Consider the following 26,343-nt stretch of genomic DNA (forward strand, 5'->3'; position numbering starts at 1 on the left):
TCTTCTTCAAAAAAATAGAAATAGGAAACCCCAGGACTTATGTATAAATCTGTGTTTCATAAAAGGTTTCAGGTGGGGAAACTGCTCTTGGGGAGCTCAGATCCAAGTCCCACTTGTGATAGATTCTCTTGAGTTTTTGGGCCTGGAAAACTCACAGTTGAGCTGCCAGCCACCACTCCAGCTGGTAAAAGGGAATGGGCCTTTCCTTTAAATTTTGATATCAATAGAAACAAATTCTAACATGAAAAATGTATTTTCAGCTGGTATTTGTTTCTTTACTAGTAGAATCATTAATTCTAATCACATTTGTAATGTTTTGCCATAAGAATTATTTGGGTTGAAAAGGAATATATATATTGTAATATATAGAAATAGATGTGTATGTATTATAAATATTTATTATACTAATATATATTTTTCATATATATGTTAAATACAGGGGAAATGAAAAGTAAATGCAGACAGTGTCTAATTTTTGTTGTGTTTAGTTTGATTTATTGATGTTCTGATCATTTTAAAATGAAAAAAGATAACTTCATAACAGGCTCTTGAAAATAATAAAACAAAAAAAGGAAAACCAAATTAAGGAAGAAAAAGGATAGGAGAAGAAGGTGGACAGAAACAGACTCTAGGAAATATAAGTGGTAGGATTCACAGATAAAGCCAAGGTGGAATAAATGGACAAAGATGAATGGAACAGGAAGATATGTCATTTACATATTAAAGTTCTAATTTGGGTAGAAATTATTCATTCCTATCTAATCTTTTTCAGTATTTGTTATAACTCAACCAGTGAAAGAAAAAACCCATCTAAACTGTTAAACTGTTTTTCCTCACAAACGTTGCATTTCATGTTTTAGACCGAAAAATGGAAAACCTTGTGTTACTTTGTTGCCATATTTTCATTCTATATTTTGTTTTCTAGCTGCAGTGGAAATGTGCATCATTTAAGTTTTCCCTCTTTGCACAATTCTTCTGGTATGTAGGATGGAAAGTATCTTTTTCTTCCTAAGTAGCTAATTTCAAGTATTTATGCTGTATCCCTCATAAAAATGTATGTTTAAACTTTACTGTGTGGTGGAAAAAGAGGCAGCAGACTTCTTGATTAGAGTAAGATTTCAGCTAAGTTCAGAAAAACTTTGTTGTTAAAAGGTGACCCTCTGGTACCAGTCCTGTATTTGCCCAAGTGCAGTAATAGTAGCTTGCCAGACAGCTTACCTAGTCCTCTATCTAAATCCTTGGACTCACCAGTCTTTACAGAATATAGCACCACTGGTGCATGTTAATGGAGCATCAGATTGTCAGGGCAGTGAGTACTTGTGCCTATGATTTTCTGGTCATCTGTTTGTTGCAGGAAAAATGAGAACCTTCGACTGCTTTTCTACTTCGCCTTTTCTTCCTGGAGGACACTTCACTATTGGCTTGTCTAGTAAGTTTCAGTCACTAATGAGGTACCCCACAGTGTACATTAATGGTCTGGGCCTCATCTTCTTCTTCAGGAGACACAGGTGGCATAGGGCAGCTCATTGAGATGTTTCTGTTGTATCTGAAGGAGCAGTCATAAAAATTTCAGCCTCATACATGCAATTCTGAATTAAAAACGCTGAATCTAATGAAGGCCAGTTGAGAATCCATGTATTATTTGACCTGGAAAGATGAAAGAGAATTACTTTCCTGCAGAACTGAAAAAGCAAAGTGTAACCTGGACTTTTAATGAAGACAAGAGCCCCGTGAATTGCTAAGTATACTGAGGGTGGAGATTAGCCAAAGTGCCCACTTGCTAGGAGTATTTAGCAATCCAACAGAGAGAAGGTGTGAAGTAGGCCAGAAGACGAAGAGCTCCTGAGAGCTGTAAAACAGCAAATAGCCTAGTTGCCTTTCCCATAGACAGCTTTCATCAATAAATGAAGACTTTTCAAACCTTTTATAAAGAATGGCAATCAAGCTAAAAGAAAAACAAGAAAACTCACTGATGTACTTATTTGGAACAAATTAATCTGACTGTAGGGTTGTTCTAATGGCCCATTGATTTTAATGGCTCATAGATTACAACAAGTACAGTGGAGGAGGGAGCAGCTGAAGAGACAATTTTAAAAGTTTAGAAAGAACTCATTTGTCCTAGTGTATTTGAAGGAACAAGGTACATACTTTCATCTTTCAAATCAGGCAACTTACAGTTTTAGGATTAATACCTAGACTATACATCTGCAATATGGCAAACAAGAATTGCATAGAGGAAATATCCTTGTTGATATAGAATATCCAGTACCTGGATGAAAACCAGATGTATAATGAATGGGGGGCTTCAGAGCAGTTGCTATGAAATAGTGCTACATATTACTCATTTGATCAGTAATAAATATGTCAAAAAAATTTAGTGGGGTTCAGGATTTACAAATGGCATAATTAGTTTCTGTATGCCCACAAAGCAACTTACCTGTATTCAATACAGGCCTTCAAAATTTAGGAGTTGCAGGTGTTTAGTAACAAAGTATATGGCCCATGAAATAAAGTGCTAAAATGCACTTAGACAGATATACTCATGTTTGCTTCAGTAAAGGCAGATACTGTTTGTTCCTCATGAATGGTTTAGGTTGGTTGGATAGGATCTCTAAAAATGGATTGTGCAAGTGGGTTACTAGGATAGAAGTGGGACTGATGTGAGACTGACTTGGGCTCTCATCTCTGCAGAATCCCTCTGATCATCCTATCAAGCTCTTTTTCATCTTCCCTGACACTGTGTAGTCTGCTTATCTCCTCCCACAGTTTCTTAACTTGGCCACACAGGTCCTCAACCAGCACATACCTCCTGTAGGCAAGATTCAAAATTGAAGATTCAACTTTCAAAGTTTATGCCATGTTATAATTTTGCCTCCTTTTCTACTTCTCTCTGCACCATGCAGCATGAAAGAACTGAAAGCCTTTGAAGATTACTTAATAAAATATGGTGCATATCCTCTCCTTGAGGTGTCTGTATCAAGGGAGAAATAAGTCTTATGGTAGCTAGACAATTTACACAAATAATAAAAAATTTGACATCTGGGACTTCATGTAGAGTACATTCTGATTTTACAGATGTGAAAATCACATCATCTTCTATGATATTACTCCCGATTTATGCTGCAATAACTGCAACGAAAATCAATCTATATTGTGATTTACAAGCAATCTAGTGAAAATTGTTTGGGCACAGCAAGCATGAAAACATGAACAGCAGGACACAGGTCTCATCTGGCAGGGCCCCACCCCACAGCCCCCAGGATGAAACAAACAAGGAAGACCCAAGGGTGGCAGCCAGGGTTGGCCAAGAGTCCAGGATGCCAGATGAGTTTGTGGTAACAGGGCACAGCTGAGATCAAGCTGGGTCATCAGTCTGCTAGTCAGGGCTTGGATCAATGAGGGCATGGCTGTGGCTGAGCTGGAGACCGGCACTCCTACAGTGTCAATGGGGCAGGGACTAACAGCCCCAGGTTGAGGAGATCTGAAATGGGCTCCCTGGCCTATGGGTACGCATGGAGAGAGGCCCCAGGTGAGGTTGGTCAGGGCCAGAAGGCCTACTGGTGCATTCAGGGCCTTGACAAAAGCAATAAATGCTATGTATGGTATTTTAGGTTGTGAGGCTGCAGGAAGTTAGATTAGATGGTTATAATTGTGTCTTCTGAATCTAAAATCTGTGGCAAGAACACCCCTCTCAAATGCCTGCCAAAACACTCCCAGCTACAACAGAGGAAATACTGAAGCAATTTCAGTCTCTCTCTGGCAAGTGGACATAACACATGGGTCTAGTTCAAGCTATGCAATTTTCCAAACTAATTATAGCATCTAATTAAGATTTCCATCAATAATCCCAAATACTAGTTTAAAAGAATGCAAAAGGATCTAATTTTACTTTATTAAATTTCCTTGCCTACTCGATTTTTAATAAGAAATTTCAGGGGTATATATGTTGGATCAGGCGGACATTTTTTAATATATAAGGTACAAGAGAACCTGTTCTTCCATCTTCAGTAATTAGCATTGCTCGTCCTGGGCCAAATAATTTCCCAGTAGCTAAGAGCATGATTAGGCCTTCACTACTCAACTAGGTCACCTTCTATCTTCCTCTTCCATGTGGCAAATGGCAAAGCGTGGCATGCATTCATACGGTTACACTTTCTTCTCACCCACAAAAGGGAAATCTCATTCATGTCACATGTTAGGAGCTCAGTCTTTGGACCAACACTATCCTTTGAATGTTGCTTGAGAACAACATGTACTAGATGGCATAGATCAGATCATGCCAGGGAGAGCAACAGCAATTAAGCAACATGGCTGTTCATCCCTGGTCTTTTTCAGTTGATTAGTGTAGATATACTTTTTGGGTCCACAGAAAGCATTTGATTTTCTCTGAGGCCTGGTGTTTCACTTTGCTCCCTGATTCTACCACACTGAAGGATGCCCAAATCTGTAGATAGATGGCAGGTTTCTTCCCTGTCTCTTGAAGCTCCTTTGCTCCTTTCAACTACACATATTCAGATGCTCAGTTGGCACAATACCTTCTCTTTTCATGGAATCCCCCTACCTTGAGGAGAGCACAAAGTATTCAGGCTTCTTTTCAGGTGCCCAGAAACACACCTCTAACAGCTAGACAAAGAAACATGAAACAGCATACATATTTTTACCACTCATCCTGATACTTGTATTTCATTTGATTTGGGTGGGCAGGAAAGTGTTAAAGAAGCAGCTGCTCATTTTAAACTTTTTGGCTGTACTGCTTGACATGCAGGCTCAAACATTTGTATTAACCTAAAATATTTAATTTCCAAGGCTCTCATCACCCAGTGCAATATTTTCACAGACTGCATCAGCTTGTGAATCAAGTAGCAGCTATGTTATTCCCACAGAGGGTAACTAGTGAATTCATACAACAAAAAACCCAACAAAATGTGGAAAATGAGGGCAGCTCCCACCAGCTACTAATACTGCTGTTACACAGACCTAAAGGTAGCATGAAAGGTTGTGTTGTCCTCCTAAGAAACATGTGTCACACTAGAGCATGGGGACTCCTGCTCCCTGTACAAAAGGATGCTTTTCTGTGCAGTTTGTAAAAATATAAACTTTTGTGTTTTTTGTTTTTGTTGTTGTTGTTGTTTAAATATATTCTGAAATGTTTAATCTGTTTTCTTCAGTTATTCTCTACATCTGGACTCAATAAAAACTGAAGGGCCTTCATCAAAGACACTTTTATCACTAATAACAGGAGTTGCCGTAAGCCTTACATGCTCTCCATCCTATTTGTTGGAGTTCTCCTGTGTTAGCAGGCAGAGTACATGTGGAGTAGGCAGTGGCTGGGTACAGGGGCCCACATGCTCTTGTTGAGTCTGGACAGATCTGAAATACCTTTCTGATTTTTCAGGGCAGTCTCATTGCTACTGTGTAGCTGTAGTCATGGGGTTAGAGTTTCTCTGATAGCAATGGGAGGAAAAATCTAGATAGCTGTGAGAGTCTTCGAGTGTTTCTGTTAAGAAAAACAGTATCACTTTTTTCATCTGCAAGGTTTTGCTTTTTTTTTCCTTCTTTAAAAGTTACTTATCTGAGTCATACAGCAACTTATTTAATGCAAGTATTCAAGTAAATATTCTTTGTAATTGGTTATATATTTTTGTATTCACAGAAAAAAAAAAAAAAAAGGATGGAGGTTTCAATCTAGCCAATTGGAATGTGATAGAAATATTGTCATCAAATGACAATTCCTTTAAAACCAACAGCAGCCAGTTGGCCTTACATATGGCCTTATGCTAACATAAAACAGAAGATTAGGGCTGAAAAAGGAAATAGTATGGGTGCCCAACACATATAGAAAATCTTATATCAAACCATTAATGCCCAGAAATCTGAGAGCACAAGAGAGGATCTGAGATGAGGTCAGAGAAAGCCGTTACAGAATTGGTGCATGCAGACTCAGGAGAGTACTGCAGCTCAATCACTGCAGCTCTGGTGAAGTCCAAGATCCTGGGGAGAGCTATGAAAGTGAGGGTACTCCCCAAAACCTGAGTTTAAACAAGAATGGTGGTGGTGTTTTAAGCCTGTCCTCTGTATATCATGCACAGTCATACTGGCCACAAATCTCAAAGGGAAATATTGTCACCTTTTATTACCTTTCTATGAAATCTTACTGAATGCAAAAGGATAGGAGGCCCTAGAGTTTGATGTCTTCTTATATGCAAGTTGCTGAATAGCCAGATGCAAAGCAAGTTGTCCCTCAGTTGCCCTTCCACCATGTTTCATTCAGCTCATGGTTACAGCCTGTCAAAGCCCAGTGTAACTAACTGAAGTGTGAGCTCCCATTCTGGTACGCTGTAGCTTAGAAATTGAACTGCCTTGATTGCTAATTGGTTCACAGAAACTGTCATTTACAGGGAGCTCTTTAATTCCATTTTCTCAGTGTCACCAACTGTAAAACCAAGAGACAGAATCTGTTCTCCAGATTTTAATTTGTTTGTTTGTTTGTTTGTTTTAAAGCTATTTAATTGAGTGTAAGGGTACACTGTGAAGGACAGCTATATCCTTTGATTATTCATTTCATTACAGCTGCCTTCATGCCACAGAAGAATCACTGTTTCATTACTGTTTCATAGCTGGTCCATAGTTTACCAAACTGCACAGATTATTAGCAACTGCCTCAAGAACAACAGCTTGGTGGCATGCCCTATGCTGTAACTGCCAACTCCAAGCATACAAAGACAGGGCCCTGGAAAAATCTTTTCTAAATTAGCATAATGTTTTTTATGAAGAACCACCTTAGAATCAGATTTTTTTCTCTGCTTTTTGAGCTTAAGATTTCCTGCTTTGCAGATTTAGTCTGTGAACAAAAAGAAAGAAAACCTCACCAAAATAACCCCACAAAAAATGGGATGAAGGGTTGGCTAATGGAGGTGAGGGTGTTTTTAATGAGAGCTGAGATGATAGTCATAATTTGATAGGACTGAGCAGTCTACAGCATAATATCGAGTCACTTCCTCCTGCTGAAGTTTTTGAGTCCGGTTACAGAATCATGGCATTACAGAAGGGTTGATGTTGGAAGAGGACCTCGAATCGTCTCATCCAACCCCTCACTCAAGCAGGGCCACCTAGAGCCATTTGCCCAGGAACATGTCCAGATGTCTTTTGAGTATCTCCAAGGATGGAGATGACCTTTCTGGGCAACCAGTGCCAGTGCTTGGTTACCCTCACAGTAAAAAAGTGTATCTCTTGTACTGGGGAGCCCAGAACTGGACACAATACCCCAGATGTGGAGTGCAATTCTGTTTCCAGTTTCCATAGCGTGGATGAGTAACTCCAAACTCATTCAGCCTGCAGCTTTTACATGGCATTTGACCTAAATCCGTAGCTTTTAGAGAGCTTAATGCCAGGTGATAGTTATCTCATGACTGGATATGCATTTTATTTTAGCTCTTCATGAGAAGCACATACAATGTAATGAGACATGTGAAAGATTGTCTGTTAAAGTGTTTTCCTAAATTACTGCATCCCTCCACCTGCTTTCCAACACCACTTCAGTTCTGGCCATCTCACAGTCACAGCTACTTTTCTGTCAGTCTACAGCTATTCTATCTGTTTCAATAGTGTTATCTTGCTTTATTCTTAAAAGTAGCATGGGATTTTTGACAGCAAGTTCTACCTTGTAGCAATCACATTGAAAGGAAGGATGAATGCAGATTATAGCTTAAGGTGTATAGATTGATACACACCATATATACACCCACAGATGTTTGGTTTTAACCACATCTGTAAGCAATAGTCTAAACATATTTTTTGTGACTAAAAATAATGTAAAATCCTAGAGAAGTATGTTTTCTGAAGACTTGGATCAGAATATGTGCCTCATAATTAAGATAGCATATTATGGAGGGATAAATTGCACTATTTATGTTACCTTCTTGGACCAAAAAAACCCACTGTTCATGGCACGCTGCACTGAACCACCTTTCTCTTCCATACGCCAGTTCATGTCTATTCCTCAGCATAAAATCAGTGGAAGAAGTTTGGCTATCTAATATTCCTCTCATCAGTGAGGATCAAACCTTGAGATTTCCATTTCAAAAGTACATTTTATATCTACAGTGAATAGCTTAGCTCAACTAGGGAGCAAGTAAGTTTTATTTTCCCAGAGTAGCCACTAGAAAAGATGATGTCTGAGGAGAGACATGACTGTGATCCACCATGAACTGCTGGGAAAAAGGCCCATTTCTCTGCTGCAGGGAGGTTATAGCAGCAGTAAATCCTCAGAATGAAGAGAGATTGGCAGGTGTAATATGCCAGTTCGCTACTGACCACCTAAGGTCAGATGAACCTGGTCAGGATGTGAACATAATTTCTTGTCCCATACGTAGCTCTGCCGTATGTAGCAAAATCTGCTCTCAACCATTGCTTTACAACTACAAATGCTGGAGCAGTTTTTGCTGCTTAAGATAAACAGATCTCCCAATGAGGAATATCTTTTCCCAAAAGACCTTAACTTTCTGCATCACCAGTGAAAGCGCTTTCTGCAACTGGCTTGGAAGGCTGTAGCAAGTGCTGCCATAGGGGAGCCCTTAGCACTGTGTTACTCAGCACATGGATTCACCACAGCCTGCTTAGGACAAGGGTGACAGAGGAGGTAGGGAAAAGAGTGAACATCCATCTGGTCATTTCCTCCCTCTACCAGCAGCCAGGCTGAATGTCTGCTTCAGTTTCCTAGAACTTATGAAAGAGGACAGCTTATAACCCTTTTAAAACCTCACCTCTCTCAGACTGCAGAAAGTTCATTGTGTCAAGCCTGAGCAAAGGGAAAATATCTTCCTCCCCAGAAAGGGAAGACATCAGAGAAGGAAAAAGCAACCAGAAACTGCAGCAAGAGTCCTCAGGTCCAAGAGCAGATTTTCGTTTCTGCCACGTGAATCTATGTAGATCCTGCAGGTGTCCAATTCTTGTATCATCTCTCTTCCTCCCTGGTATGGAGTTTACCAAAAAGAGGCAGAGTTGAACCAGCAATAACAAAATAAATTATAATACATTCTGAGAGTGTTTATATTCCACTTCTTCCTCCTAGTTCAAAAATTAAGCTCTGGTGAAAACATAGGTAATGTCAATTCCAAAGGACTCTCATTGCCTGGATCAATTTTTCGTTAGTGAATATATGGGATAAAGAAGCCTGAGTCACAGGGCTAGATCTTTAGCTGATGATTATCATTACAGCTCTAGTGACATTGTAACCGATATGTTTAACTTTTTTTTAACTATGGTGATGGGATAGGTTGTGTATAGTCTTTGTAAACAAGGTGATGAGATTATTAGCAATAGTAAGGTAATGGTCGAACGATTGTGTTGTTAGTACCCAGTCTTGCTGCTATGGTCCCTGTACAGCCCCGACCTAACAGGTAACCAATAAAAACATTTTCAGAATGAGAACCTGAGAGCTTGGTGCTACCATGGAGCTGATAAATTGTGTAGTTGGTACATGAGCCAAGTAATATTTCATTTTCTGTCAAAATCATGTCCTATGCGTGAACTTTGTTCATTATAATCTAATTATAATACCAAAACACACGTCCATTCTAAAAGCTACCCACCTCCAAGGTACGACCACCCCTCACTGGGCACGCTTCCTGAATTTCTTTAAGTCTATAGCTTTAAAAGCAAAGCAAGAAAGTTTTACCCCAATCATAACAAAGCAACTATGTAACTATGTGATGTAATTGTAACTATGTGTGTTTTGAGAATATAAATATGTGTATGTTTGTAGGCTAGGGGGGCATGATGGGAGGAGAGATCCCCCAGCGCTGAATAAACCAATGTTGGCTTTCTAAACTGCATTGCTGTTTGGAAAGTTTTTATTGCCGTTTGAGCGGTAACAACATCAGATGAATGCTGTCTATTTACAGAAGCCTTGGATAACCCAAAGGCACTCTCAAGATCTGTCCTTGCATTTGCAACTTAGCCAAATTTATCATGTACCATGATACTCTCATACTCCATTTATGCAGATGCAAACCCATTTGATTTTCATAGAGACGATCAACCTCATTGTCTTGGATTCTTGAAATAGTGTTGCTGGTTCTAGTGATCCTGACCAGGAGGCTGTTGTAGATGGAGGAGGTGGTGATCCACACTGCAGCTTACATGGGCAGGCACAGGCCACCTGTCCCGTGACCGTGGTGTCACCTCATTCAGCTCAGTGCAGCAGAGGAGTCTGCAGGCAGCTCCCGCTTGGCACCACCCACTGCACCACCTGCACATCCTTGCCTTTATCTAAAACTGCAGCCAGTTGCTCTCACAAGAACATCCCTTTTATTTAAAATTATTATTAGAGCTGTTTTCTTTTAACAAAATCCTGTAAGATCTTGAATGACCAGAATGGGGTAACCTTTCCATGGAGAAGATCTGCATGATGTGCTGTGCCCTCATCAGAGGCCTGGGTGTTGCTGTTCATCTCAGGGTTCCAAATCCTCTCCTTCTTTATAGTTTCGGTCCTAATAAATGGCATTTTAAGCAATACTTTATCTGAGTGCTTTTCTTAATAGGGCCATAACAAAACAGCAGCTCCTGGTGCAAAAGACTAAAACAGTGTTTTAGTTTCCTGAAAAACAATACCATTTAATGTTACTCATTAGTAAAAGAATGGTTTTCCAGATGGAAATGCTAGCAAGAGTACCAATATTATTATTAAAATCCACCTACTTTGGCTGAGTATCTCATCTGTAGAAATATTTTGTACAAAAATACTGTAATCATCTTTAATCTAGAATAGTAGTTCACCTGAAAATATTTCAAAATTTATCACTTAATTTTTTTCCATTCCAGAATTAAAACTGAACATCTTTTTATACCACATTGAGAAATTGGTGTGGGGGCAATTTGTGTCAAATGCCTAAAGTTACTACAGCAAGAAAAAAATACTTTCTGGAAGTGACATCTTGATATTAATTTTTATTAAAGCATCCCAAGCCCTGTAGCAGTTAAGTTGAACATGCACTGAAAATTTTCTGCATCTGAAACACATACCAGGAACACAAGATATTGCTTAAGCAGCACCTCTGAAATTCATGGGTAGGTGCTTAACTAAAAGACCAAGTTTTCTAATTGTTTCCAGGTTTTACAGTTTTGTGAAACCAGTTGTCAGCAAAAGATCTTCTGCCCTCAGTACCACTGCATTTACTAATGATACACTAGTACAGATGGGGTGGAGGCTGGGCTGTGAATGCATACCACATAAAAGAAATTCCAGTCCATATAAATCATTCTCTCTTTAGAGCACCCGTACTCACATGCTATATGGCTCTAAGTAATAACCGTTATTCTGACAAAGTGCCAAGTCAACTGAGTGGATGACGTGGTTTAGCCCCAGCCGGCAGCTGAGCACTACACCACCGCTCGCTCACCCCTCCCCCCGGCGGGATGGGGAGGTGAATGGGAAAAACAACGGCAAAGCCTCATGGATTGGGATAAGGGCAGTTTACTGGGACAACAAGGGAGAGGGAAAACAATCAACAGCAGTACTTATAACAGATAGTAACAATGGGTGATAACAGAAAGCAATTTACCGATCCCATGACCGACCTACCCACCGACCAACCGGATGCTCAGCCCCTCCTGAAGCCACACCGAACCCATCCCTCCCTGACTAGCCCCCTTTTATGGTAAGCATGACATCACATGGTATGGAATAGCCACTGGCCAGCTTGGATCACCTGTCCTGGCTCCTTCTGAAAATTAACTCTATCCCAGCCAGAACCAGGACAGTGGAGTGTTGAAAAATGCCATTACAGCTAAGAAATCTCAACCAATATTCATTAATTCTGGATGAGCTCTCTGGTGGGGTAGTAGTGGTGGAACACCACTCTTCCCCAGAGAAAGGCCCAGAGGATTCAGAGCTTGAAAGATGGTGAGGTAAGGGAGAAGTTGTTTTTCTGGGTGTGGTGGGTTGACCCCGGCTGGAGGCCAGGTGCCCACCAGAGCCGCTCTATCCCTCCCCTCCTTCACTAGACAGGGGAGAAAAAGCACAATGAAAAGTTTATGGGTCGAGATAAGGACAGGGAGAGATCATTCACTAATTATCGTCACGAGCAAAACAGACTGAACTTAGAGAGGGAATTCATCTAATTTATTACCACACAAAACAGAGTAGAGCAATGAGAAATAAAACCAAATCTTAAAACACCTCCCCCCACCCCTCCCATCTTCATGGGCTCAACTTCACTCCTGGCTTCAACCTCCGCCCCCCTCAGCGGCACAGGGGGACGGGGAGTGGGGGTTACGGTCAGTTCATCACACATTGTTTCTGCCGCTTCTTCATCCTCAGGGGGAGGACTCCTCTCATCGTTCCCCTGCTCCAGCGTGGGGTCCCTCTCACAGGAGACAGTCCTTCACGACCTTCTCCAACGTGAGTCTCTCCCACGGGCTACAGTCCTTCACGAACTGCTCCAGCATGGGTCTCTGCCACAGGGTGCAGACCTTCAGAAGCAAACTGCTCCAGCATGGGGTCCCCCACGGGGTCACAAGTGTTGCCAGCAAACCTGCTCTCGCGTGGGCTCCTCTCTCCATGGATCCACAGGTCCTGCCAGGAACTTGCTCCAGCGTGGGCTTCCCACAGAGCCACAGCCTCCTTCAGGTGCCTCCACCTGCTCCAGCGTGGGATCCTCCACAGGCTGCAGGTGGAATCTCTACACCCCCTCATCCTTCCTCCATGGGCTGCAGGGGGACAGCCTGCTTCACCATGGTCTTCACCACGGGCTGCAGGGGGATCTCTGCTCCGGCGCCTGGAGCACCTCCTCCCCCTCCTTCTGCACTGACCTTGGTGTCTGCAGAGTTTCTTACATCTTCTTGCTCTTCTCTCTGGCTGCAAAAGCGCTCTCTAACTGTTTTTCTCTTTCTTAAATATGTTATCACAGAGGTGCTGATTGGCTTGGCCTTGGCCAGCAGCGGGTCTGTCTTGGAGTCGGCTGGCATTGGCTCTATCATCAGACACAGGGGAAGCTTCTAGCAGCGTCTCACAGAAGCCACCCCTGTAGCCCCCTCGCTACCAAAACCTTGCCACGCAAAACCAACACACTGGGCAACTGGCTCAGCAACCCACCTCTGGAACTAGATTTGTACCTTGAAATTGCCATCATCTTCTCCAATACATCTGCCATCAGAAGGGTTGAACTAGAGCCACTGGGGCCAGGTATAAGAGCATGGGATCTGCAAGAGGGCATGGCAAATTCTGCTGCTTCATCTCCATCCCTCTTTTGCAACAGCACAGTTTAAATATTTATTAAATTCATGGTGCTCACACAAGCAGAACAAAAAATGGTGGTAGCCACTAAGAGGAATTGTAGTTTCACAGGTTTGATGGTCTGTCATTTGTACAGAGAGAGACTGAAGCAGCAGCCCATTAAGGCAAGCTAGAGGAATCACAAGATTAACAGGAAAAAGGAAAATATTGAGGAAAATGAAGAAGATGATCAAAGGGCTGGAGCACCTCTCTTATGCGGACAGGCTGAGAGAGTTGGGGTTGTTCAGCCTGGAGAAGAGAAGGCTGCAGGGAGACCTGATTGCAGCCTTCCAGCACCTGAAAGGGACCTACAAGAAATCTGGAGAGGGACTGTTGATATGGGCATGCAGTGATAGGACAAGGGGTAATGACCTTAAGCTGAAGGAGGGTAGATTTATATTACATATCAGGAAGGAATTCTTTTGTGAGGGTGGTGAGACTCTGGAACAGGTTGCCCAGAGAGGTTGTGGAGTCCCCATCCCTGGAAACGTTCAAGGCCAGGTTGTATGGGGCTTTGGGCAACCTGGACTAGTGGAGGGTGTCTCTGCCCCTGGCAGGTGGGTTGGAACTAGATGATCAGGCAGCTGACATCATCTACCTGGACTTGTGCAAGGCATTCAACACTGTCCCGCACAACATCCTTGTCTCTAAATTGGAGAGACATGGATTCGATGGATGGACCACTCGGTGGATAAGGAATTGGCTGGATGGTCACACTCAAAGAGTTATGGACAACGGCTGAATGTCCAAGTGGAGAATGGTGACGAGTGGCATCCCTCAGGGGTCGGTACTGGGACTGGCACTGTTCAACATCTTTGTCGGCAACATAGACAGTGGGATCAAGTGCACTCTCAGCAAGTTTGCCGACGACACCAAGCTGTGTGGTGTGGTCGACACGCTGGAGGGAAGGGATGCCATCCAGAGGGACCTTGACAGCCTGGAGAGGTGGGCCCGTGTGAATCGCATGAAGTTCAACAAGGCCAAGTGCAAGGTCCTGCACGTGGGTCAGTGCAATCCCAAGCACAGCTATAGGCTGGGCGAGGAATGGATTGAAAGCAGCCCCGAGGAGAAGGACTTGGGGGTATTGGTTGATGAGAAGCTCAACATGAGCCGGCAGTGTGCGCTTGCAGCCCAGAAAGCCAACCGTGTCCTGGGCTGCATCAAAAGAGGTGTGACCTGCAGGTCAAGGGAGGTGATCCTGCCCCTCTGCACCACTCTTGTGAGACCCCACCTGGAGTACTGCATCCAGCTCTGGGGGCCCCAGTATGGGAGAGACATGGAGCTGTTGGAGCCAGTCCGGAGGAGGGCCACAAAGTGGATCAGAGGGCTGGGGCACCTCTCCTATGAGGACAGGCTGAGAGAGTTGGGCTTGTTCAGCCTGGAGAAAAGGCGGCTCTGGGGAGATCTAATTGCGGCTTACCAGTACCTGAAGGGGACCTACAGGAAAGATGGTGAGGGACTGAGGGACTGTTTATGAGGGAGTGTAGTGACAGGACAAGGGGTAACAGGTTTAAGCTGAAGGAGGGTCGATTTAGATTAGACGTTAGGAAGAAATTCTTTACTGTTAGAGTGGTGAGGTACTGGACCAGGTTGCCCAGAGAGGTTGTGGATGCCCCATCCCTGGAAGTGTTCAAGGCCACGTTGGATGGGGCTTTGGGCAACGTGGTCTAGTGGAGGGTGTCCCTGCCCTTAGCAGGGGGGTTGGAACTAGATGATCTTTGAGGTCCCTTCTAACCAAAACCATTCTATGATTCTATGAAAATAAAAACTTTTTAAGGTTCAATGGGGGGAAAAAAACCCTAAAAAAATATATTGAAGGAATACATATTATACACACAAAAGTTTGTATTTTGAAATGAGGTCAGAATGAGGACTGAAGAGCTCACCTCGATGGTTCAGAAGAGAGAGACAGGGATTCATCCACCCTTCATGCAGAGACAGGGAGTTTGGGGCTGGGGGCAGACATGAAGAAACTCCTGCCAGCATGGCTAGAGTACAAAGTGGAGTGGTTCAGCATAATTCTATCCATCATTGTCAACAGACAATTACAAATTTCAAAGATAAATAGCTCTTCCGATAGTCTAACTGCTAACACTCTAATACAGTAATTCTGCCTGTGGCCCAATTCAGCACATAGCAACACTTTGATAGCTGAATTTTAATATTTATCATGCACATTTATCATGCATTAATTTATTTATTATTTAAATAATAAATAAATTAAATAAAAATGTAAATATTTTATTATTGTTTAAGTCTAAAATAATTCAAATTATATCTATTTTTCATATTTTCTGTGTAAAAAAAAAATTAGAAATAGTTATATGTACCTAGTGACAACAACTTTTATTGGAAGCTTCCTGAATGTTTTATTAAAATTTTCCCCTAACCAGAGCTGTAATTACTAATCATGAAAGAAATATCAATTTTTATTTGATGATTTGCCAGGAAAATATTTAATAGCAATTATCACTTCTTTCTCACAAGCATAGGAGTAGAGTGTATCTTTGAAAAAATGTCTTCAAATTTGACTTTTTCTGTACCCAGCTGAATCAAGCACATACCAAACTGCATGGAAACTGGAAATTCAGGCTATTAATGTTAATGTATTATTCAGGGGAGATAATTATTATCAATATATGAACACATTCCTGCCTAAAATTCTATACAGCATCAGACATCTGTCTATGTACAGGGAATAATACAACGTCCAGGACATCTACCTAGACAAAAAATACAGTCTCCCGAATCATAGTTGGAACAAAGCTAATACCTGTGGTCAACTTTTCTATTTTTCTATTTACAATGCCTTGGAATACTTTCAGGTAACATATTATCAACTCTCCATAGGGAGCACATTTTAGATAGATGTTTGGTAGTCTACCAGCATTCCCAACAAACTGGTGATATTTTTTAAACACTATATTCTCTCCTTAAGTCTACTAAAAATACAGCAAGTAACTAAAGAAAACAAAACTAAATTCCTAACAAGTGACATCAACTCTTCACAATAATTTCCTTATATGCTGTATATAACATCTATCAAGTTATACGTGAATATAACATATATCTAAATCAGCAATATATTTTAAATTTGACATTGATGAAATATCTTGTGTGTAGCTGTGGAGAATACAGTATGGTGTGGAGATGGTATTTTTAGTATAAAACTTTTTTTTTTTCTGACCACTGGTAGTGACTAATGTAGATTTCTAAAAAAAAAAACCACCACTCAGTAAAAAATAGATAAGATGGGAGCTAGGTAAATATTTCACAGAAATTATTTTATTTGACAGTTTTTACTCATCTGCAGAGTTACCAAGCATGATTAATTTTAAAGTTAACAAAAGCACTCGTACCATTATTTTATGCAGTGATGACCTCTGTTTATGAATCCAAGAAACATGCACCAACTTAACATGGCACAAATTCAGTTCTAATAGATTTTCATGCTTGCTTTTTTTTTGGTTGACCCATTTAATAAGAGTAGTAAATTTGCCTATTCTTCAGTTCTCTTATACTCCTTAATTTACAGTTCTGTAGCAAAAAGGCTTTTTCCTAAATTTATTTTTTTACTTATGTTCATCTTGGACTACATTCTTGAAGAAAATCCTTGCACTGACTTTCCAGCACAGCACCAGCGAATATTTGAAAAATTTGAAAAATGTTTCACTTGAGAACAATCAAAAATATTGTTTGTTTCTCAAAGCAAAATAGTAAAAGTTTCCTTTGTTCAGCTGTTTGTCTTTACTTTTATCCAAAAATGAAAATGTTGCTGCAACAGAAAAACTCTTTGAAAACAATTTTGAAATATTTTGTTTAGAAAACACTTATTTTAGAATTTCTGTCTTTACATTTTCAAACCTGTTTCTCTACATTCACTCAAATTCATCTATACTGATCCAAAAACATGCTAGTTGGCAAATCTATTCATATAAAATCTTTACTCATCCCTAGTTTCATCCTGACATAAATATATTTTTGTTAAAAATATTCTTTCTTATAAATAACTCAGATAGGATAGATGCAATGTATAAATACTTAGTGGGAATTCTAGTCCTTTATTATCCTAGTTTGTGCCTCTTTACTCAGACCTCTCTTCTGTAAATGCCTGGTAAACCACATTCCAACAAGTTCAATGGCAATTAAAGTGAGCTCTGTAAAGTTTACTGAGTGGTAGATGCTTCGAAGTCACAGGCTTGGTAAAGCTCTCTTTGCCTAATTCTCATCATCCTGCTGTGTTTGGGCAGCAAGTAGTAAGATACATATGACAGAAGCATCTCTCAGTCTGAACAGTCCACAGTACAATTTCTAGTAGCATCAGATTTCTGCTAGACTTCACCTCTTGGAAACACTAAATTGAAAATTAACAAACTAATTTTTTTTTTTTTTTTTTTTTTTAAGGGGACTTAGAAGTAACTGGTTTTTTAGAAAAAAAGGACAAGAAGAGAGAAGCATCTAAATTAATTTACTTGGAGTCAGAGGGCTTAGAATAGGAAATTCAAGGTGCCTTTTTCCCAACAGATGTTCCTTGCAGAACATTTTTTATGGACTATGGCATCTCTCTCCACCTGCAGCACAGAGGCAGACTCTCGCTATGTGGGCAAGGAAACTAATAGCTAGTGAGAGACTGTTTCTTTCACATACCACAGTTTCCATTCTATGATCTTCCTGGTTGGTTTCCTCAGCTCTTGGCTTAATCCCCACCTCCTCCTCTTCCAGCTGTTGAAAAAAATGGCATGATTTTGACAATACCTAGCTACTTGTCTGAAGCAAATATTCCACAAGACTAAGAATTTAAAAATCACTAAATTTAGGGAATTTCTGCTCTTAGCTGTGTGGAAAAATCTTATGGATTTTTCGGGGCAGCAAAGAAAATGATAGCAAAGGAAAAGGAACCTAGTATTTAAAAATGATACTGCATTCTGACTCATTTTCACACAAACATATATCAGAATCAAAGAGAGTGAACAGCTACTTAGAAACAAGCTCTTCAGCCCATCTCAGGTTGCTTCACAGAACCATGGATTTTTCTTCCTTGAATCTGTCCATGAATCCCTAGAAAGTTTTAGCACTCACAAAGTTCACAAAGTTTCCACAGTTGAAGTTATACACTTCACTATAGCGTGAACTACCAATTTATTTAGTTTTAAACTTGCTAACTGCTAAGTTAATTTGATTCATTTATTAACATTAATCTGATAACTTTAGTTATTCTCCTAAAAACTCTTAAAAATCGTGAGAAGTGCTGTTACATAAAGTGTGCGGTCAACTCTAATTCTGAAGGGCTTCAGAAACTGCAGTAGAGCCAGGGGTAACTTCACCCATCTGAAACATGGGTTATCTCTGGAATTACATTTGACCCCTGTGTCATAAACCGTATTATTTTTAAGGAACTGAAGGATAAAATGGTACACAATTTTTTAAGGGAAGACAAAAATGTGGACAGTATTTGTCTTATGACTGTGGTTTACTTCCTACCAAAAGGGCCCAGGGAGTTCTGAAAAATAATTATTTTCCTATGACAATAATATCGAGCACATCTAAAACACTTGTCATAAATGTATATTAATATGTTTTCCAAATGTATCCATTGATTCATATCTGCTGACTCTAAGCTGCAGAGTGATTAACCCATTTCTAATGGTCGCACAGAGAAGTTAGAGTAGAAATCCAGTCTCCTGAATTACAGCCAGATACCCCTTCTATGAGAGAATTACAACACAATGATCACTGATAGATAGTACTGCAAGCAGGTTCAGAAAAGCATGAAAATATTCTTCAACAGTATGACAATATCTTCATTCTCCCTCAATGTTTTTCTGAAAATCTGTTCAGTTCCTGATCCAGCCACAGCAGACTGAGCTTGTATACAGAGAGGAACAAGAAAGTGTCAAGACTGCAGGCCTAAATTCACTCAAACCTTCTGTTTAAATTTTAAACACTGAATTTCCTGCTGCTGGGGCATGTTGTTTTAAAAAATGCATAAACCTCTGAAAAACAACAACATGACCAGTAATGGATGAAGTAATGTGCAAATCCCTGCTGCAGAGTTTTCTGTCATTCCCTTCTCTCTAAATATGAATGTGGGCCATGTACCAAGGAAATATAATATAATAAATGCATATGAATAAATAAACTAAAGCTGATTAACCTGAAGGTATGCACTTGCCTTTCATTCCTTTCTCCGCCTCTTTATTTCCTGCTATTCCCATACTCTCCCACCATTCTTTTGTTCATTCTGTCTCTTTCTGTCTTCATTTTCCTTTCATATGTTTCCCCTTTCCATGCATAGTTTTTACATTGTCACATCCTTCCTGCCATTCTGTGGACCAACATTGGCCTTCTTGCTTCACCAAAGAGTTATGCTATCATTCTTTATTTATTCTCCTAAGTGGCTTTCACTACATCTATGTGGGTAGCAGAAATGGGTCTAGGAATACTCTTTAGCTTGAGGGCACATGGTATGACACGGCCAGTGTTTATAGACTTGAACTCTCCTTCCTGCAAAACACAGTGACCGTATACCAACTGCAAGGTGATGGGCTGACTTGGATTTGCATCCTACAGGCCTTTGCATCTTTCTACTCATTGCTTTTCTAATCCAATGTACATGTCACACTCTCCTGACCTCTGCTCCATGTGCAATATTTCACATACCTACAACAAAACAGGTTATTGCATCCTATCCCTCCTGCCCAAGTCCTTCATCCTCCATAGGGAATGCTAGCTGCTCCTGCATGTCACTTGCCACAGTCCCAAATTCAGTGGCTCCTGACACCTCTCCTGCTCCCACTTCCACTGCTTGTGTTGGTGCCAGACAGCCTTTGAGATCCTCTGAAGCTGCCTTTAGTCTAGGGTTAGTAGAGTACAACAGAAGCATGCTAGAACAGCATACAACTACTTATAACTTTCATCATTTACAAACCTCCTGTTGCAAACATTCCTCACCAACCCCCAAAAAAGCCAAGATAAGAATTCAACCACACGGACAGGGAAGAGAAGACTGCAGCATGGCTTGCTGGTGTAGGTGCAGGCCAGCAGTTTAACAGGACAATGCTAGACAACTGGGACAGAGGACGCCCACCAAATGGGCAGAGCTTTTGCTAACAGGTCCCATGCCATTCCATAGAATGTGCCTGGGAATTGCTTTGGACACTCTGGCTAGACTGGACCAGAACCATGCTGGGGAGTATGTCAGCAATTTAACAGTATTGGATGATTGCATACCAGTGTTCAAAATCCTTTTGAGGCTTTCTTTAGTTCATAAGCATAGACATACCCTTTTAGATTTGACTCACATGAATTGCCTAGAGAGTGAATTAAGTGCTCTCAAATTAGGTCATGTTCTGAACCAGTGGAATTCATGTGTTTTAGAAGATGAAATCAAATAGGTGGAGGGTTTTTTTAGAGCCGCACATTGAGTTGGATGTCTTATTCCTATTAATTTTAATTAGGCATCTGAATCTCTTAAGTGGTTTTGAAAGTCAAAGCCAATTTGTTCAGTTTGGCACTAGAGATAGCTTCCCGTTCCTCCTTTGAAATGTGATATATTGTGTTTATATGTAAATGAGAGGTTTTCAAAGAAAAGTTTGCATAATGCTATAATTATGGGAAGTAACAGGCAACTTAATATGAAATCTGTCATAATTTCCCCCTGCAGTCAAAATCTATTTGTTCTTTTTCACTTAATTTTCTCCTCATTTTTTAATTATTTGTATGCATTTACTGGAAAATTGTTACAGAAAAATAAAAAATTGATTTTTTATTTTAACAGAGCATCAGCTTTTTAATGCGGGTACCTCCAAGTCTCATGCATTACCATGCCAATTGTATGTTAGACATCATCATCTGTGAACCAATATTAAAGGGTAACTAGATCCTGTGAATGCCCTTTTTCCCCTCTTCACCTTCATTCAATGGCCAGTCAATGTCTGGTGCTCTTCACCTTTTCCTGGATCAGATAAAACTGCTGTCTTTAGTCAGCTGCTGAGCCAGCCTTCAAGAAAACGGAGAGTACTCCTTACTAGACCAGTCTGGTGGAACATGTCTGACCAGAAGTTTGCTCTAGCAAGAGAACAGACCAAAGAAGTGTCATGCAGAATCCATTTCGATGATTCAAGAGCAAGACTACAAGAAATGGTATTTTTTATGTAAGGCATTGCTCTTGTGCCAGTGTGCCAAAGTCCAAGAGATCTACACTGACATTCCAACTGAACCCCAGGTTGAGGCATTCTTTCATTTATATCCAGTATCAGTTTGCTGCCTTCCTAAACCTAATCCCAGGTCATTTCTAAAGGAGATTATTTTTTTACTGTTCCAGATACTTGCCAGCTTGTTTCAAGTTGCTTACTTTGAAGTGTCGGTGTCTCCAGCTTAGTCGAGAATTGAACTCCTATGAGTGCAACAACTGCCTACATAGGTAGCGAGACACACCAACATCTATTTGAGATACTGTTACCTAGCTTCTCAGACAGTTAACAGTTAAGTTAATCTTTTTGATATCAGACAAGAACACATCTCTTCCTCACTTTCCTTTAGTCACTAGCTCAGTCACTATAAAATCCTGCCCCAGAAGTTCTAATCCTGATGAGAGGAACCATTTTCTCATCTGTCAATATTTATTGTCACAACATTTGCTTGCATGTCTTACTCCAGAATGCTGAAAAGCCAAGGTAAGAGGGCTACTACATTCAAGAACTGAGCTGTGAAAATGTGGTTACTGAACACAGCAGGCACTGTAGATCTTTTGCAGCACTTAAGACCATTTTAAAGATGGCTACTGTGCATTAGTGACACAACGAGGGTTTGTCTTAAATCTTTCTGTACCCTGCTGCAAAATGTTAGTTTTCATGCAAATGCATGTAATATGTGCATCTGTTTGCTTTCCAGTTACTGAGCAAGCCTGCAAACATCAGTCAAAATCAGTGCTATAAAATTATATTGGGTTATGCTATGTGCTACATACATAGTGCAGGAAGTGTATGTAGCACATTCATGCATGTGCTTGTATGTACTATGTGCTATATTTAGTATATGGCATGCTATAAATAAATTAAAAAAAAAAACTCATTGCAAGAAGGGGGATCACTGTTGTAAGAGAGGAAAGAAGGTATTCTGAAATATAGATTAAGGTGATGATTATTTTTTTACCATACGTAGGATTCTTCCTGCCTGTTTTTTTAAAATTCTTTTCACAGTTCCATTATTTGCAGTAGGTGTTGAAATCTGGCAGAAGGAATGTCTTCTTTTTGTCTTATGAAAATCTGTTAGTATTTTATCAAGAGGAAAAATGTCAGGAACAACTTTTTTCCAGGAATCACTTTCAGATTCTGAGCAATGTGTATTTATTTTTTATAAGATATATTTGAATTTTTACATTAGTTCATTAAAATAGATTCATTAATAGCCCAAATTCAGGATTTAACTGTAAGACTGCATAATGCAGTGCACTGACTTAAAACTAAATGTAAATGCATGTGTAAATGCACACAGTTCTAGACATTGTGTGAAATGGAGCCTACACTCCCAAGAGTATTGTAGGGGAAATTATAGCATAAATGAGAAAGAGAGTGCAAACATACATTGAATGTTTCCTCAAATACAGGTGCAAAATCTTCCACAAACCACTGGAGGAGTGATTCTCACTGGTTTTGAGAAAGAAGTCAAGATTACCTTATGCTGGAGGAGGCATATGGAACATGGTTGAGGAATGGATGGTGTGCATATAAAAGTCTTACCTACTTACTCACCTTACTTTAAGTGCTATGTAGAGCTAAGGAGCTGCTAAATACCAGAATCCAGCTCTAGAGAATAGGGGTTCCAGAGTCATCATTTTGAGTTGTGAAGGTCCAAGAGTGAAGATCTGATAAATAAAATAAATGTATATGTGTATGTGTATGTGTATGTGTATGTGTATGTGTATGTGTATGTATATGTATATGTATATGTATATGTATATGTATATGTATAGCAAAGGTTTGAAATCTGAAACTCATTCTGAAAAGGAAAGTGAAAAGAAAGTGTTATTTACTGTCAAAAATCAAGAGGGTAGCACACAAAAAGTCAAGAAAATAAGGAAGAGTATAATAAGCTGATCTGGAGCCTGAGACAGATTGGGAAGTGGGAGAGAAGGGCTAGGAGGATGAACTCTGGGGCATGAGGCAGGCTGGAGGGTGGCATCATGGGGTATGAGGTTCCCAAAAAATCATGAGGAGGACAAATTAAGAGTTATTGGACTGTGGCACACCTGAAGAAGCATGAGGAAGCCATCCACATTGTTGTGGGTTTCTGGAGAATGCACATTCTGAATTACAGTTTGATAGTAAGCCCTCTCTACCATGTAACCCGGAAGAAGAATGATTTCAAATGGGGTCCTGAGCAATGACAAGCTTTTGAACAAATTAAACAAGAAATAGTTCATGCCGTAGCTCTTGGGCCAGTCCGGGCAGGACCAGATGTAAAAAATGTGCCGTACACCGCAGCCAGGGAGAATGGCCCTACCTGGAGTCTCTGGCAGAAAGCACCAGGGGAGACTCGAGGTCGACCCCTGGGGTTTTGGAGTCGGGGATACAGAGGATCCGAGGCCTGCTACACTCCAACGGAAAAGGAGATATTGGCAGCCTACGAAGGGGTTCGAGCTGCTTCAGAGGTGATTGGCACTGAAGCACAGCTCCTCTTGGCACCCTGACTGCCAGTGCTGGGTTGGATGTTCAAAGAGAGGGCTCCTTCTACACATCATGCAACCGATGCTACCTGGAGTAAGTGGGTCACACTGATCACACAGTGGGCTCGAATACGAAATCCCTGTCACCCAGGAATTCTGGAAGTGATCACAGACTGGCCAGAAGGGAAAGATTTCGGAATGTCGCCAGAGGAGGAGGTGACACGTGCTGAAGAAGCCCCACCGTCTAATAAACTAACAGAAGATGAGAAACCATATGCCCTCTTCACTGATGGGTCCTGTCGCATCGTGGGAAAGCATCGAAGGTGGAAGGCCGCTGTATGGAGTCCTACATGGCGAGTTGCAGAAGCTGCTGAAGGAGAAGGTGAATCGAGCCAGTTTGCAGAGGTGAAAGCCATCCAGCTGGCTTTAGATATTGCTGAAAGAGAAAAGTGGCCAACGCTGTACCTCTACACTGACTCATGGATGGTGGCCAATGCCCTGTGGGGGTGGTTACAGCAGTGGAAGCGGAGCAACTGGTAACGCAGAGGCAAACCCATCTGGGCTGCCCCACTGTGGAAGGATATTGTTGCCCAGCAAGAGAAGCTAGTTGTAAAGGTGTGTCATGTAGATGCCCATGTACCCAAGAGTTGGGCCACTGAGGACCATCAGAACAACCAGCAGGTGGATCAGGCTGCCAAGATTGAAGTGGCTCAGGTGGATTTGGACTGGCAGCGTAAGGGTGAATTATTTCTAGCTCGGTGGGCCCATGACACCTCAGGTCATCAAGGAAGAGATGCGACATATAGATGGGCCCGTGATCGAGGGGTGGACTTGAGCATGGACGCCATCTCACAGGTCATCCATCAATGTGAAACATGCGCCGCAATCAAGCAAGCCAAGCGGGTAAAGCCTCTGTGGTATGGAGGCCAATGGTTGAAATATAAATATGGGCAAGCATGGCAAATCGACTACATCACACTCCCACAAACCCGCCAAGGCAAGCATTATGTTCTTACAATGGTGGAAGCAACCACTGGCTGGCTGGAAACATATCCTGTGCCCCATGCCACTGCCCGGAAACACTATTCTGGGTCTTGAAAAGCAAGTCCTGTGGCGACATGGCACCCCAGAGAGAATTGAGTCAGACAACGGGACTCATTTTTGGAACAACCTCATAGACACCTGGGCCAAAGAGCATGGTATTGAGTGGGTGTATCACATCCCCTACCATGCACCAGCCTCTGGGAAAATTGAAAGGTACAATGGACTGCTAAAAACTACCCTGAGAGCAATGGGTGGTGGGACCCTCAAACACTGGGACACACATTTAGCAAAGGCCACCTGGTTAGTTAACACAAGGGGATCTGCCAATCGAGCTGGCCCTGCCCAATCAAAATTTCCACGCCCAGTAGAAGAGGATAAAGTTCCTGTAGTGCGCATGAAGAATATGTTGGGTAAAACAGTTTGGGTTATCCCTGCTTCAGGCAAAGGCAAGCCCATCTGCGGGATTGCTTTTGCTCAGGGACCAGGGTGCACTTGGTGGGTGATGAGAAAAGATGGGGAAGTCCGGTGTGTACCCCAAGGGGATTTGATTTTGGGTGAAAATAACCAATAAATTAAATTGCATGATATTAATAGCGATATACTGTATCAATGGTATGACCATAAGAATCACCCAAAACTAATGAAGGATGGACTTTGAAACTGAACAAAGTGCCACTATGATGGAACTAGAACTGACTTCAACTGGTGCCCAGAAACTTTATCAGAAAATCACATCTTTGACATCCAGACTGCGAGCATGGACCATACCAGATACACCGGCTGTGAAAACTCTGGATGCAGCATGCAACAATCCAGTAGCACGCACCATTGCTCCTGCTCTGAGAGACTGTAATGGCAGATGGAACCCAAAGCCATGGACTAAATGAACTTGACAGATATTTTAGAGCGATAGCCCATAGAGTAAGGCAATGAGATCTGTAAAATAATCTGGGCATGATGTAGATGGTATGGAATAAGGGGTGGATAATGTCCTGGTTCTGGCAAGGATAGAGTTAATTTCACAAGGAGCCAGGACAGGTGACCCAAGCTGGCCGGGGGCTATTCCATACCATGTGACATCATGCTCACCATAAAAGGGGGCTAGTCGGGCAGGGGCAGGCTCGGGTGGCTCCAGTACGGGTTGAGCATCCTGTCAGTCAGTCGGTCCTTGGATCAGTAAATCGTTCTCTGTTATCACCCATTGTTACTATCTGTTATCAGTACTGTTGTTGATTGTTTTCCCTCTCCCTTGCTGTCCCAGTAACCTGCCCTTATCCCAACCCTCGAGGCTTTGCTGTTGTTTTTCCATTCTCCTCCCCATCCCACCAGGGGAGGGGTGAGTGAGCAGCCGCGTGGCACT

General features: G+C 41.3%; 2 long non-coding RNA genes across 2 annotated transcripts in view; one reads left to right on the forward strand and one right to left on the reverse strand.

The window, feature by feature from the left end:
• The window catches only part of LOC142600491 (uncharacterized), a 482,402-nt gene that overhangs the window by 22,313 nt on the left and 433,746 nt on the right, over nt 1-26,343 (reverse strand). The gene's annotated exons all lie outside the window — the stretch shown is intronic.
• The window catches only part of LOC142600490 (uncharacterized), a 78,141-nt gene continuing 64,048 nt past the window's right edge, over nt 12,251-26,343 (forward strand). The window contains exon 1 of the long non-coding RNA XR_012833995.1: nt 12,251-12,354. This is a non-coding gene — a long non-coding RNA (uncharacterized LOC142600490). The remainder of the gene's footprint in view (nt 12,355-26,343) is intronic.

Source organism: Balearica regulorum, chromosome 2 (genome assembly GCF_011004875.1).
Source record: "Balearica regulorum gibbericeps isolate bBalReg1 chromosome 2, bBalReg1.pri, whole genome shotgun sequence".
Lineage (NCBI taxonomy): Eukaryota > Metazoa > Chordata > Aves > Gruiformes > Gruidae > Balearica > Balearica regulorum.